Source organism: Acartia tonsa, chromosome 11 (assembly GCF_053477335.1).
Source record: "Acartia tonsa isolate MP-2025a chromosome 11, ASM5347733v1, whole genome shotgun sequence".
NCBI lineage: Eukaryota > Metazoa > Arthropoda > Copepoda > Calanoida > Acartiidae > Acartia > Acartia tonsa.
Genome location: NC_137270.1, coordinates 40,255,930 through 40,271,035, shown reverse-complemented (window position 1 = coordinate 40,271,035; position 15,106 = coordinate 40,255,930).

Genomic DNA, 15,106 nt, shown 5'->3' with positions numbered 1-15,106 from the left:
CTTACTTATATCAGCATTCTACAACAATTTGGTCTTACTTGTGAGTTAAAAGAGGGTGGAGTAAATAAATACTCAGTCATTTACAGTAAAAGTGGCTTATATAAGTTGAAGTGAAGAAAAAGAAGGAGGAGTAATAATTAATCCCTTCCTTCCTGTAAGCAGTTTATGAAAAAAAGAGAAGATTTGGCTGATATAAGCCAAATAAGCAACAAATGTGATTGATTGCTTATAAGTAATTTATCCAAAAATTGCATGATTTGGTATATAAGCCAAATAAGCATTTATTAAGATCGATTGCTTGTAAGTAATTTATCAACAAATTGAATGATATGGTATATAAGCCAAATAAGCATTTATTGTGATTGATTGCTTATAAGTAATCTATCAAAAAATTGTATGATTTGGTATATAAGCCAAATAAGCAATAAATTTGATAGATTGCTTATAAGTAATCTATCAAAAAATTGCATGATTTGGTATATAAGCCAAATAAGCATTTATTGTGATTGATTGCTTATAAGTAATCTATCAAAAAATTGCATGATTTGGTATATAAGCCAAATAATCATTTATTGTGATTGTTTTCTTATAAGTAATCTATCAAATAATTGCATGATTTGGTATATAAGCCAAATAAGCATTTATTGTGATTGATTACTTATAAGTAATTTGCATTTTAATTGATTGCTTATAAGTAATATATCAAAAAATAGCATGATTTGGTATATAAGCCAAATAAGCATTTATTGTAATTGATTGCTTGTAAGTAATTTTTCAAAAAATTGCATGATGAATGAAAAAAATATTTAAAGAACTCTATATTTCATTAATTTTTTTCCCTCTCCCACATATTTTTTTTTTCAACAAGAAGGGGAGGAAAATAGTAAACTGTTTTTAGTTAACTTTTTTCCCCCAACCACTTATTTTTTATTTTTCTCTCCCCCTTTTAGCAGAGTAGTTATGCAGAATATGCATCCCTATATATAAGCCAAACAAGCAATCATTTTCATTGATTGCTTATAAGTAATTTATGAAAAAATAGCATGATTTGGTATATAAGACAAATAAGCAATCATTTTCATTGATTGCTTGTAAGTAATTTATGAAAAAATAGCATGATTTGGTATATAAGCCAAATAAGCAATCATTTTCATTGATTGCTTATAAGTAATTTATGAAAAAATAGCATGATTTGGTATATAAGCCAAATAAGCAATCATTTTCATTGATTGCTTATAAGTAATTTATGAAAAAATAGCATGATTTGGTATATAAGCCAAATAAGCAATCATTTTTATTGATTGCTTGTAAGTAATCTATCAAAAAATTGCATGATTTGGTATATAAGCCAAATAAGCATTTATTGTGATTGATTACTTTTAAGTAATTTATCAAAAAATTGCATGATTTGGTATATAAGCCAAATAAGCAATCATTTTCATTGATTGCTTGTAAGTAATTTATCAAAAAATTGTATGATTTAGTATATAAGCCAAATAAGCATTTATTGTGATTGATTGCTTATAAGTAATCTATCAAAAAATTGCATGATTTGGTATATAAGCCAAATAAGCATTTATTGTGATTGATTGCTTATAAGTAATCTATCAAAAAATTACATGATTTGGTAAATAAGCCAAATAAGCATTTATTGTGATTGATTACCTTTAAGTAATTTATCAAAAAATAGCATGATTTGGTATATAAGCCAAATAAGTAAAAGTTTTCATTGATTGCTTATAATTAATTTATCAAGAAATAGTATGATTTGTTATATGAGTCAAATATGCAAAAATTTAGATTAAATAAAAACCTTAACATTCTTTTTCCAATTTGTGGACCAACCATGCCCATGGATCTTTGATCTGTAAATTACATTTATACCCAAGGCAGGAGTGTATATTGGACTGTATTTACACAGGTAACCAAAGTTTCTTTACCATTCTTAGCTTGGTTAGCTTAAAAAATTTGGGTATTTTCATTGTATTTTGTTGGTTTCAAACAAGTAGTGCACATTTTTCAATTAATTTAATCAATAATTTTAATCTACAACAGGGGTAATTCAATTTTCAGTATGGCTTAAAATGTCTGATTAATGTCTGATGGATTTGAACCGGTTCTAAGTCATACTGGAAAATCATGTAACATAATATATTCTAGACAATTTTATACAAATATCAATACCAGATTTGTTAGTCCCTAAGTGTTAACAAAACAAGAATCAATATTATAATTTTTCACTTTACTATCTCTGGAATGCTGTCTATATTATGATGCAATAACATTGGGGATGTATTTCCATTGTATTGTATGATGTATTGTAAAATTTGTGGTTTCACTCAGGATACCTTGTTGAGTACTAAAACCCTCCATCTCCCCTTAATAATAAAATGTTTTGAGAAAATAATTTATAATTTAATTATGGTAGGGGCTAGCTTATTATTTGTTTGTTTATTATTAGATGAGTAGAATAATTATTAAATGCAAAAACTTTGATAAAAAATGTTGAAATATGTTTTGAATTGACTTACAGACTTTTTGTAAAGATCTCAAAGTTGCTAGGTTTCTAAGTAAAATCTTCTGTTAATATTACATATATAGTTAATATTCAACTGTAAAGAGTTATTAAAAAAAGTGGTGAATGCTGGGATCTTTTACAAAGTAGCCTTGGACAAAGTAGCTTCTAGGACAAAGCAGCTTGGGACAAATACTTAAAGGAACCCTGCACAAAATATACCAATTTAACTACTGAAAGACCACCATGAGTAGACCCAATACCCAAAATTTGAAGCCTCCAGCTTCAATAACAAAAAAGTTATACATCACATAGAAAGAAAATTATATGCTTATTTTTGGCAGAAACTTAGGATGCCAGTAACTGTTATCATTTTCATAATAAAAACACCCTTCTTTATATTCAAAATCATTGAAAAAAATTCAGTTTAATTTGCATTGTACTGGTAGTACTGTAATGTAAGAATGACAGCCTTTAGGCTTTCCAGCCAATCAGAAGTCTAAGTCTTGTCTTATTTAATAATTTATTCCTTTAAGGACAAACTATACATAATTAAATCACATAGTCTTGAATTATTAATATATACAGTTTATAAAATAGCACATAAATTGTTAATAACAAGCGATATTATAATATATTGTAAAAAAATTAACTAGTTATATTTGGAGACCTTTATCTAATAATTTTGAACAGAATTGAGCTAAAAGCAATGTTTGAGAAAAATAATTGTTTTCATTCCATCTTAATAGACAAGGTTCTTTACTAATTTTTAGCGCCTTGTCTTTAGCTGCTAAAATGAGCATCGAAATTTGAGCAAAATCGTCACCTTTAAAGCATTCATAAAAGATGTTAAAAAGAAAGAAATTTTCTTTAAGGAAAATGAACTCAGGGCAACCTTGGAAGTAAATTTCATCTAGAAAAATAGCAAGACAATGGGCGAAGTATTTCGGGAATTTGCAGAAAAAAATTGCATGATCTGAATCATTCTTTACATAACATTTAGTACAAATATCACTATCTATTAGATTCCATTTGAATAATTTTGTACAACTTACCAGTGTGCGTATGTATTGTTCAAAAAGGAATCCTTTATAATATAAAGTTATAGGTAGATCAAGAACAAATCAGAAGTCTAAGTCCTCGCTAAGTTCCCTGAACAACCAATCACAGCTGGTCATCTGTATTACTGACATTAGTTTCATTCTTTCCCGCTATGACTTTATGAGTACAAATGCAATTTAAACTGAATTTTTAAAAGAGATTTTGACTATGAAAAGGTGTATTTTTTGTAAAAATATTATTAGTTACTGACAGCCTAAGTTTCTGACAAAAAAAGCTTTTACTTTTGCTTTAATATTGAAATTTCCATCAAGAGCAATGCAAATCTTTCAAAATTTTCACTGTACTAAAAAATAATTTTTCTTGCAGGGTTTCTTTTAGAAAAGTAGCCTCCACTGTTAATAAAGGTCATGTCCACAGCACTTAGGAGGAATGCCTTGGCCTAAAACAGGCACAACTCATTACCTTGTAGGTCTTCTCAGACAATCAAAGGGTTGGTTGACTGATGGGTGAATGAACACTTTACACCTAACTCATAAGTGGAGTATGTTGCAAGGTGCATGGAGAGGTTCAGAACTTAAAGCAACACCAAGTCTCCTACAGTCTTAACTTTTACTTTCCCTAGAGGTTACTTTGTCCGGAGGCTACTTTGTCCAAGATCAGATTGCAGTCATACCAATGACAATTCTATAGTAAATTAGTTAAATAAATTAACATCTGAAACATCCAGCATAGAAGAATTTTTGGGGTCCCTTTCGTGGCAAACCACCAAAGGGGCGTTTTGCCATATTTTCACAGTAGCTTTTATAGGTTATGTTAGGTTGTTCCCCCACAAGGTTAGGCAATTGGCCCCACAAGGAATAGAAAGAGGAGAAAAGTTGCAGTGAAAATACAACAAAATTTCACGAAAGGGAATTTTCTTTCACAATTTCTATTTAACTATTGACTGATTGAATACAAGCTTGTGATTGGATTTTTTTATATAAAAATGTATAAAAATCAATCTGCAATTGTCCTATCCCTCCAACAATAAGTTTATGTTGGCCTATATTCTATGTTACAACATATACATGGTACTTAAAACTTATGTTGTTGTTGTGTAATAAAAAGCATTCACTTAAGCAAAGATAACAAATAAAATTATGAAACTAATCAGGGATCTAAATAGATAAGACACATTCCTTAATATGACATGCTAAATTACCCCTTCTGTAGATTAAAATTAGTGGTTAAAATGTTTATACACTCAACTCAATAAACCATCAAAATTCAGAATAAAATGAACAAAACCGGAATTAATTCGGTGGTGCCTTAGGACCTCTAAAAATCTGTCCAATTTAACCCCCAAAAATAAAATCCTTAAAAAAATATTGGCAAACTTTGTGTGCTTTTTTACTTCCACTTTCAAGTTTTTGTACCACCACCCAAAAACAAAAGACTATATAGTTCCACCAGCTTAAAACAGTTCTAAACCATGATAAAAATGGTTTGCAATGGCCCTTTAACCCATTAGTGACAAACAGGTTTTTAAAGCCTGGTTACAGAAAATCGTAAAAATAACCGGTTCCCAGTTTCTCAATTGCATCATTCTCAGTATGAATCCCCCCTCTACTACCCTGGTTTTCATTTCCCCCTGGAGCAGGCAGTTTTGCTTACTTCCGTTTGCCGGTATAGCTCAACAAAATTTAAAAACAAAGAAAAACAAGGTGATTTCAAAATACCCCTCCTAACTTTTTTGTTTATGAAGTAAAGTTGCTGATTTTTTTTCATGAAATCTAAAGTTTATTGGCAAGTGCATCCATTTGTGAATTTGTTTTATTCAAATTATTATTTTTTATATGAATTTTTTATCGTTTTTTTACGTTCTATATAGGCTTGCTCGACTTGGTTAAAAAAGCCTGCTACTTTTATTACCCTGCTCGGCTCGGTTATAATCACCCGGTTTTAACTTTTCAACCATTAGATATGAAAGTTTTAAAACTCCTAGAAACGGGCTTTTTAAACTGAAAAGGGTGGCACCTATAGCCAAAACACTAAATGTGATATAAATCGTTTCATATCTTACTTGTAGCTTTATAAGTTACATGAGGTTATGTAGTTTTCAATTATGGATCGTATCGAAGTTTAGCCACTCTGCAACTCATTTTGGATGTTCAAAAATTACATTTTTTATTTTTTGGGCCAAAAAACTGAGTATTTAGTAAAAATCGGGTTTGAATACTGAGGGAAACCACCCAAAAACCAGTTCCTATGCCCAATGGGTATTTATAACCAAGCCGAACCGGGTTTATTTGCAACTTTCCTGTGGACGCCACTAGAGCAAAAAAAAAATGGAATTCCGTTTTTACCATAATAAAGCTTGCCTGAAATTTTCAGCTCGATCGGTCCATAAAAGTGGCGCTTGGCACTAATGGGTTAATTAAACAATGTACTGGGTGTGTCTAAACAATGTATAAAAAAATGTTTAAATCAAAATTCATTGTCTCGCTTCCATAAATAGATAAATCAACTCAATAATCAATAAATAAGCTTGGATGCCCTTGTGATTAATTATTACTCCTCATTATACTTCACTTCAAATGATATAAGCAACATTTACTATAAATGACTGAGGATTTATTTACTCTACCCACTTTTAACTCACAAGTCAGACCAAATTGTTGTAGATTGCTGACAAGTAAGAATTTTATATTTATGTGGCTGATCAGTAATTTACCACAAAGATGACACAATAAATAACATTTTCCTTTTTTTTTGCCTACTTACACAGGGAGACATTACTAGGGATATTTATGAACATCAACACATAATTGAGCTCTTGTACTTGTGTGGCATGGCGCGTCATTTGATGAAAACAAAAAAATCGTTACTTATATCTGCCACTAACGCCGTAATTGTGCGTCTTACGTAGATTCTACAGATAACAACTTTTGTAGGGCGCTTTAAGTTCTTGAAAAAGTATTTCTAAGTCAAGTCCTTAAAATAACTCCCAAGACTACTTTTATGGGTTGAAAAGTTTCGAACCGCGTTTACGCCGTTCAAAATTGCCGCTATTGCCGTAAAGGAGCATTATAGGCAGGTGACACAGAATTTAACTTTGGTCAGGCTTGGTCAGTTTTACAATATTGTATTTTAAGATGACGCCCGTAAAACGACTCCATCCATGAGTTTTGTTAGCACTAAAAGTGTAAATGTACATTTAGCATTCAATGCGATGGTTGCATTAGTTTGTTTGTATATGCGTGTTTGTGTGTGTGTGTGTGTGTGTGTGTGTGTGTGTGTGTGTGTAGGAGTGTGTGTTACGCCACTGTGTGCGGGTCAGATCTTCAGTTTGGTTATACCTGCCTAAAGTGAAACATTGAGCGAGTGTTAAAGTTAAAAGTTATATCCTTAAAATCCTTAATTCAAAGCCTTGTATGTGAAAGCAAATTAATATTATTGATTTATTATGTTGACAATGCTGTAAACATTTTAAAATTCAAATATTGAATGAGATTGTTTGAGTTTTATTATGTTAATAATGCAATGTTGATAAAATCACACTTTAAAGAAATAAACCATAACAAACAAAGAAAAATACAAATATACTTGTTGCAAACTTCTTGTGTATATATAAGGTAGGGGTATATATAGGTCTAGTAAAATACTTTTCAGTATTGCTTTGAAACCGATTAATATCCGCTGGATTAAAAGCGGTTCTAAGTCATATTGAAAAATCATTCATCGTATCATATTATATCCGGTTTTCTAAGCATTGTTTTAAAGAATATTTTTATTCTTACAATTGTACATTTTTAAATCCACGGAAAGCTGCTTAGCGTTTATAATACGATGCTATAAATAACTATTTCGTTGTGGCTACGAATCTAATTTTTCCCTCTTGATTAATTAGGTTTTTAGTCATACAGAAAAAAATTATCCAATTATGAAATGGGACCCCTTTTGTAGATTAAAATAAGCAGTGGAAAAGTTTGGATACTGCCTGTTTGTACAGATGAAATTAAATTTTGGGTACCAGTGAAATTAAATCCCTCCCAATGTTGAAAGCTTCGCTTATAAAACATTTTTCATCTAATGTAGATACACCAGGGATAATTGAAAACTAAATTACATTTATACCCAAGGAGGGAGGGTATATTGGACTATATTTTCACAGGTACCCAAAGTTTTATTACCATCCTCGCTTATATTTAGCTTAAAAACTTTGGGTACTTTTATTTAATTTTGATTGGTTGTTTCCAGACAAGTAGTGCCCAATTAATAATTTTAATCTACAACAGGGGATATTTTATTTTCAGTATGGCTTTGAAACCAATTTATATCCCCGGGATTAGAATCGGTTCAAAGCCATACTGGAAAAATGTGTAATGTAGACAATTTTATTTGAATATTAAAATGAAAAACCACAATAATAATGCTAAATTTGTAAGCTCAGGACTTCGGCCCCTCAGGGTTAACAAAACCGGAATTAATATTTGGATTTACTATCCGCGGAATGCAGTCTATTTGTAATTTAACGCTACACACACACACACATACAAAGAAAACTGGTTTTAATTTTATGATTTTTAAAAGCGAAGCTTTTCTATAATTAGGGTCGGTCCGTACGTCAGTCCCTCCGTCCGTCCGTCCGTACGTCCGTTTGAGATAGATAGCTTTTATTCGTTAATTTAGGCATGTTAGAATTGTCCTATCGATTTCAAACTTTGCATGATGATTCCTGTAGTAGTTAGGTACGATTTAGAAAGCGTAGCAACTCTATAACCATTACCAGAATGTCCATATGTCCATTTTAAACATGTTGATTTTTCTACTTTTTTAACAACAAATTTTTATGTGATCTAATTAGCTGTTTGATCTGATTTTTTGTATATTGATTCCTGGGGCAACAAAGAACAATATTATAAGCAAAGCAACTCTATAATCAAGTCCTAAAAATGTAAGTATGTCCATAAACATTATTTTGTATCAAGCAGTTTTTCAAGAAAATTACTCACAATTTTGCTTCGACTCTTATACTTTTATATTCTGATTATTCAGTTTAGACACTGTACAAGTGTTGATGTCCGTTTGTCCCACCGTTTCAGTGCTTCGCTTTTATGGATGTTGTCATCCTTGTTAATTTAATATTCGTATGATATTATTGTAAACGATTTGGTTGTAAGGAAGGAAATAGGCGGAGTCAAAATATAAGGCTGGGGTTTGGTTAAAAGAAATAAAGTAAAGGAAATGGGATGGGATGGGGATAAAAACCTACTCATTTGTGTACTATTTGAATTTTAAAACATTGGAAAGAAATTATATCTAACATATTTTAGATAAAATTACAAAAAAACTTTAGCACTTAGAATACCACCTCCCTTTAAAAAAATACTTTTAAAAGCTATTAATCCATCTAAACCCAAGACTACTTTATCAAACTAACATCTTTGTACAGGCCAAATATATATTTTAAAAAACAGAAGTTTTCATTCTCAATTGTCCTATACACTTTTTTGACATTTTAAACATATTTACACTCCCGCTACATATCTATTTTGAAAAAAATAGTAGAAGGGTTAGGTTTATCTTTAAATCTGTCTACTCGTATTCACAAACTTTAAGTTTGAATGTAATGAATTTAAAATAACAACCATTTAAAACAAGTAAGGTCGTCCAATGGGGGGAGGGGGTAAAGGGGTAATTACGAATTTGGGGGTGCAAAAATATTTTTCATTTTACCCCCCATGTAAAATTTACCCCTACCTTGGGGGTGCTGCAGGTACTTCTAACCAGTTAGGAGGGGGTAAATACCCCCCCCCCCAAACGACAAATTACCCCCCCCCTTAAAAATTTTCACCCCCCCCAAATTAAAAAGCATAGACACCCCTGAAAACAAGTTTGGGTTTTTAACCTTAGGTTAGGGTTTGGTTTTGCTTATGACCATTTGACTTATGGATTGTTTATATTTATATTTCCACAGATAGAGACAAACATTTTAATAACTAAAATGTTAACTTTCAATGTACATTACACATTATGATCTAGTTTGTAAATCTTCGAGTCTTTGCCCAACTACACTTTATATCTAGATATTTTAAAAATGGTTCATGCTGCTGCTATGTCAGGTGCGTGACTTAAAGCTATTCTAGGCTGTCCTGCTGTAAAAAGCAGTAAGTTTTTTTTTGTCTCTGCCTTAAGATTTTAAAAGCAACCGAACCGATTGAGTTCTTTGTTATATGGAAGCTTCACATTTTTTTTTTTGAGGATGGTTTTATGCTATTTTGTTCCCTTCTCTACCACTTTGAATTCCGAGATACCAAGCTCCCAAATGTTAAGTGCTGCCGCTAGTCAAGTAATTAATAGAGAAACAGAAATTTGTTGTTTACGTTCTTATGAAATAATTGAATTCTTACACTTTACGGCAATATTTTTTTCATTAATCTTTCCCTACTCCACTTAGATTTTTGTTATGAAAATAAACCACACTGAGATCTACGCATTTAATAAGGAATAGTTATTTATCGCATTGTATTATAGACAGCTTTCTGCGGATATTAGAATGAGAATGAGCTTTACCTAATTTTCAGTTTGACTGAGAACCAGTTCTAATCCAGCGGATATTTATCGGTTTCGAAGCTATACGGGAAAATGGATTATCAATTTTTAAAAGCAAAGCTTTTCTATAATTGGGGTCCTTCCGATCGTTGGTACGTCAATATTGGTTCTTTTCGTTTAGACTTATTAGAGTTTTCCTATCGATCTAAAACTATGCACTATGACACTATAATCAAGTCCCAAAAATATAACTATGTCCTTAAACAGTATCATGCTCATTTCAGAGCTTTGATTTTATGGGTTTTTTCTTTGATATTTATCAGGGATCTAATGGGATAAGATAATAGCCGATAAATTGATGTACATAAATTTTGATAATTATAGAGTTTTAGTTGGTTTCGAACTTGTTGTGCCCAAACTTCAATCAATTCAATTAATGATATTATTCCATATTTTATTTGTCAGCATTGTCTAATCTCTTAAGATATCTGAATTATACCTTACCACTTAATGGCAGGATTCTCCTTTGATTTTTAAGTCATCATCTATAGTTGTTAACCGAAAAAATATAAAAAAAATAATTATGAAACTTTGGGGACTAGTGTAATAAACAGCCCAATGTCCCATCCCTCCATGAAAAAACTCGTTTATTGGTTAGCTCAAAAACTTTGGGTACTTCTATTAAATTTTGATTGTTTGGTTTTAAAATAGGAGTTTTGACTAATAATTTATTTATTTCTTATCATTAACTGATAATTTCTCGTCCATTGCCTTATTCCTTTATATTCCTGGTTAAAATGAAAATTTAGTTTGAAGAAAAAACAAGAAAAATACACCTATAAAAAAATTAAAAAATATAAATATTGACGCTTTCACTTGAAGTACCATTGTGAGCACTGAATTTTGGGTCCGGTTAGGTAAGATTGTATAAGGAGGTGAGGGTGTGGGGGGGGGGGTGTTGCCATAATTACACTGGTACCCAAAGTTTTATAACAATATAACTACTTTTCAACAAATAATACTATTACCCTTATGTATCCTTATAATAAAGTAACAGGATGTGTGTTTGTCTGTGTATTTGTCTGTGTGTTTGTCTCTACCGAAGGATCTCACCAACAACTGAACCAATCGGGTTCTCCTTTACAGGGTAGCTTTTCATAGGTCCCAGGAAAGTTTATAACTATTTTGGGGGAGGGTACAACCACCCTCCCAAGAGAAATCGCCCCTAGAAAAGAATTACCTACCCTCCCCCCCCCCCAAAAAAAAAACTAAATTAAAAAAATAGGTTTTGGAATTAAACTCCCCCTTCCTCAAGTGCCCCCAGAGGCCTCTAGGGTGCGTAGCCGCTATCCTATTATATAAAGTAATAAGCGTTTTTTGTCTGTACCAAAGGATCTTGCTAACTGCTGAACTGATATTGTTCTCTTTTACAGTGAAGCTTCTTATAGGTCCTGGGAAGGTTTTGAACTATTTTTGGGGAGGGTGTCTTCACCCCCTCCCTCCCAAAAATATTTTTAAAAAATTTTTGAAACTGAATTTTAAATGGGATGAGATCGACGTTCCCCCTACTTCCTAAGTGCCTCTAGAGGCTTCTAGGGGCTTAGCGGCTAGTATTGTATAAAGTAATAATTTTTTTTCTTCTGAATCTTAAGTTCTAAAAAACTAATAAACCGATTGAGTTCTCTATTTCGGGTAAGCTTTACATCAGTCAACAAATGAAATACTGTATTTATAATACTTTAGGTACCAGTGTAATCAAGAGTCCAATGTCCCCTAACTCTCTGGTAAAGGCTATTACATCGTTTTTAATATAAACATGACATTACAAGATTAATCTAAGACATGTTGGCCCTGAAGGTCCCAAGCCCAGAGCTAACAAAATTTTTATTTAGCTTTCTCTTACTAAATTAGAAAAATTTGAATCTTTTATGACAAACTTGTTAAGACATTATTTTCTAATAAAGTTGACCTTTTATTTGCTTTTGACACTTTTTATTTTTAGGTTTTCAATATTTTAAAATATAACTAGCGGCAGCGCCCATAGCATCTAAGGGCTATGTATTCAAAGGTTTTGAAAAATAGATTAAAACCATCTTGAAGTCTTGAATTAGAATAATAGCTTAAAACCATCGCGGGACCATGTTATAAGCATCTTTATAAATATGTCCTAACAATGTAAGATGTCCTGGAGCAGTATCATGCTTATTCAGTTATGCCACTCTTATACAATTGTTAATGTTCATTTCAGACCTTCGATTTTATGGATGTTGACATCCTTGTTTCTCTGATATTTATCAGGGATCTAAATGGATAAGACAATGGCCGATAAATTTAAATACATCCACATTGATGGTAAACATAATTACCCATTCTGTAGATTACAATTAGGGTTGGAAACGTTTGAACACTAAAGATAATAATGATAGATTATTGAATTTTGATTAGTTAAGTTTTCAAACTTGTTTGTAAAAAGGTAATTTTCATCAAAATATCGTCCATTGTCTTAGTCTTTAAGATTCCTAGTTAAAACGAAAATTTAGTTTAAAGTAAAAACAAGAAATATAAATCCATAACTGCAATGCTCTAAAACAAAATATTGGCGCTTTCACTCGAAGTACCTTGATGAGCACTGAAACCTTCAATTTTGGGTCAGGTTAGGATAGGTTGTATAAGGAGAAGGGGGCTGGCATTTTTCTTGAAACGTTTTTAATTTGAGGCACATCTTTGAGCAAATAAAATGAAGTTTTCAACGCATTATTCTAAAATTATTTTTACTCTTACAATTATACATTTTAAAATCCACGGAATGCTGTTTAGTGTATATAATATGATGCTATAAATAACTATTTTAGTGTGGCTACGAATCTAAGTTTTCCCTCTTGATTTGATATGTTTTGAGTCAAAATGAAAAAAAATATTATATTGTAGAAAAACAGAAATTTACTTGCGCGATAACTGTTTACAATATGCACAATTACAATTATAAAACGGGACCACTTTTGTAGATTAAAATAATTGGTGTAAAAGTTTGAACACTGCCTTTTTGTAGACACACCATACCCAGGGATGTAGGGATCATTGAGCAGTAAATTACATTTTTACCCAAGGAGGGAGGGTACAGTGGACTATATTTTCAAAGGTACCCAAAGTTTTATTACCATCCTCGCCTATATTTAGCATAAAAACTTTGGGTACCTTATTTAATTTTGATTGGTTGGTTCCAGACAAGTATTGCCCAATCAATGATTTTAATCTACAATAGGGGTTATTTTATTTTCAGTATGGCTTTGAAACCTATTTATATCCGCAGGATTAGAACCGGTTCAAAGCCATACTAAACAATTTTATATGAATATTAAAATGAAAAAACATAACATCAATACCAGATTTGTAAGCCCAGGACTTCGGCTCCTCAGGGTTAACAAAACCGTAATTAATCTTTTAAATTTACTATCCGCGGAATGCTGTCTATAATACGATGCAATAAATAACTATTATCATCATTGGGGATGTATTTCAATTAAACATTCATTGTCTTATCCCAATTAAAATTGTAACTTTCACTCAGGATACCTTGTTGAGCACTAAATCCTAAAACCTTTGAAATTTAAAGGACAACTCTAACATGCCTAAATTAACCAAAAGGTATTGACAGACATACAGACGTAAACAGATGGACAGACAGACAGATGGAGAGACAGATAGACAAATGGGCAGATTGACGGAAAGACAGACAGACAAACTGACGGACAGACAGACGGACATATACTTTTAAGAATATTTTGAGTGTTAATTAAAATTATGCATTAAATTAAATTAAAATAGGCACGTCAGAATTTTTCTATCAATTTCAAAATTTGTATGGTGATTCTTGTGGTTGATAGGTAGACTTCAGAAATCGTAGGAACTCTATAATTGTTACCTGAATGTCCGTACGTCCATTCTAAACAGCTAATTTTTGTGTTATATAATTTTTTGATTGATCTGATTTTTGAAATACTGATTCCTAGGACAACAAAGTATAATTTTGTAAGCGTAGCATCTATAAAAATGTAAGTATGTCCTTAATCATTATTCTTTATCTAAGCAGTTTTTCAACAAATTTACTCAAAATTTTGTTTAATCTTTTAAACATTTATATTCTGATTATTTAGTTCTGACACTCTAAAAGTGTTAATGTTCATTTATCACACCTTTTCAGAGCTTCGCTTTTATGGAAGTTGTCATCCTTGTTTACCTATTTTGACCCCACCCTTTTAAGTTTTTTTATGAGCAAATCATTTTGTTATTTAAATTTCCTTGTTTTAAATTAGTCAATGGGTTAATGTTTGGCTTTATTTCTTAAAATGTTTTTAAGATGCATTTGTTTGAGCAAACAAGGAGGGAGGTTTTTGACATTAATAGTTTGAGTATGGGGAATGTCTTGGTTTATAACAGGTGCAACTTATTACCATGCAGTTAGGACCTCTAGACAAAATTCGTGCAATTAAAGATTTGGCTATCTATTTGGTGTTACCTTACTTAATACCCTTGGGCGATTGAGCACGTTACATTGCAATTTAGACACAAGTAGGTTCAAGGTGGGGTTGAGAGGACTTTTACCCAAAGCATCACCGAGCCCCTAGAGGTAATACTGGTATAAGGACAAGTATGTTCATAAGAAGAACAGCATTATTTTACTATACTGAATTTAACATGGACAAGTATAAATATAAGTAGAGCAGCAATATTATACAATAGTAATGTTTAAGTAATGTTGAAGTATATTCATAAATAGAACGGCAAAATTATATTATGCTGTCCCTAGTAATCTCTCCTCGTGGAGTAAGCATGAAAAAAAGTAGGTTGCTTACTTAATTGTGCCATTTTTGTGGTAAATTACTGATTTTAACAAGTGCATTTATATCCACAAGTTTGTCAGCAACATTATGATAATCTAAATTTAACCCTTAAAGATCAGGCCCCAATTCCCACCTTAATAGATCAGGGGGGGGG